Source organism: Suricata suricatta, chromosome 3 (genome assembly GCF_006229205.1).
Source record: "Suricata suricatta isolate VVHF042 chromosome 3, meerkat_22Aug2017_6uvM2_HiC, whole genome shotgun sequence".
In the NCBI taxonomy this organism is placed as follows: domain Eukaryota; kingdom Metazoa; phylum Chordata; class Mammalia; order Carnivora; family Herpestidae; genus Suricata; species Suricata suricatta.
In genome coordinates, this window is record NC_043702.1 from 171,228,651 (window position 1) to 171,229,899 (window position 1,249).

At 67.9% G+C, this 1,249-nt stretch overlaps 1 protein-coding gene and 1 long non-coding RNA gene across 2 annotated transcripts in view; one reads left to right on the forward strand and one right to left on the reverse strand.

Moving 5' to 3' along the window:
* Positions 1–1,249, reverse strand: part of LOC115288478 — an 11,136-nt gene that overhangs the window by 8,985 nt on the left and 902 nt on the right. The window lies entirely within an intron of this gene.
* The window catches only part of TAGLN2 (transgelin 2), a 7,244-nt gene continuing 6,697 nt past the window's right edge, over positions 703–1,249 (forward strand). Inside the window, exon 1 of the mRNA XM_029935836.1 lies at positions 703–811. The gene's annotated coding sequence lies outside the window, so the exon portion shown is untranslated. The remainder of the gene's footprint in view (positions 812–1,249) is intronic.

Sequence of the window (1,249 nt, forward strand, 5' to 3'; positions counted from 1 at the left end):
AGCTTCTACCAAAACAGGAAGAACCCCACTGGCTGGTGTAGGCGGGGACTCCACCCCCCCCCCCAACGGCTCAGCAGAAGCCCCAAGAAGGGTGTTCCTTCAACCCCTAAACTATGCTTCCCCCCCCCCCCCATTGTCAGACATAGAACCGTCTCTCCCTCCTCCCCTGAGGCCTCATCCAATGCAGGTCGGAGAGGAGGAGACTAAGGGGAGAGAAAGTTCTGAGCCCTGGGTCCCAACACCGCTCCCGCCCCGTGAGCCCTGGGGGCAAACAAAGAATGACCTCACACTGTTCCTTCCTGCCCGGGCCTGAAGTCGGTGGAAAGCGGGAGCACTTGTGGGTACTGTCGTGGCCGGCAGCCCCAGTACTGTCACACCCTTAGTCAGTTGGGATGGGGGGACTCTTCCTGTGCCTTCGTTTACCTAATCACCCTTTTAAAATCAAGACGCTTCTTCCCACATAAACACGCCCTGTTTTGAGCTAACCTTCTAGGCGAAAAGCTTCCCACCAAGGCACACACGTTATGAGCTCCCAGGAGGAGGCTGAGGTGCTCATGGGTGGAGACCACTGCCGCTGCCCGTGTAGGCCCGACCCCCCAGATCCTAACGCCCAGGTCCCCGCCCACCGCCCCTCTCCCCAAGCTCTGCCCTCCGCCCCGGCGCTACTGCGCCTTTAAAGCCTCCGGCGCTCGCCCCGCCCCGGGTCTCCGCCCCGTCCGAGGCGGGAGCCGCTGAAAACCCCCGGCCCGGCCCCGGCGAGCCACTCGGCCCGCAGCCCCCGTCCAGAGTGCGCCCCGCCGGCCCGCCAACGGTGAGCAGGGGGAGGGCGGGGGCCGCGCCTCCGGGAAGCGGGAGGTCCGCGCCGGCGACTTGCTCCCGGGGCTGGGGCGAGGGTCCGACTACCGCTCCGCTCGCCCCGCGCTGTCGGTTCCTGTCCCCAAGCCCCGACCAGGCATTGCTGGGCGGTGAGGTCAGGCGAGGGTGCGGATGCACCGACGGGACGTCCGTCAGCAGCGGGGACTCGGCTGTCGGGGTTGAGGAGCGGAGGGCGTCGGGGTGTGGCTGGTGGGCTCCGAGGGACCGCGCGCGCCGGAGCTTCCCCGCGACCCCTCACTTCCTGTTTGCAGGAGCACGTGCGAGGGCCACCCTCCCGCCGGCCGTCTTCCTGGGGACTCGGGGTCGCGGGCTGGGGAGGAGAGCCCCCCGACCTCGGGCTCAGGGGCTCGCAGCCGGCGCACGCCGTTGGTGT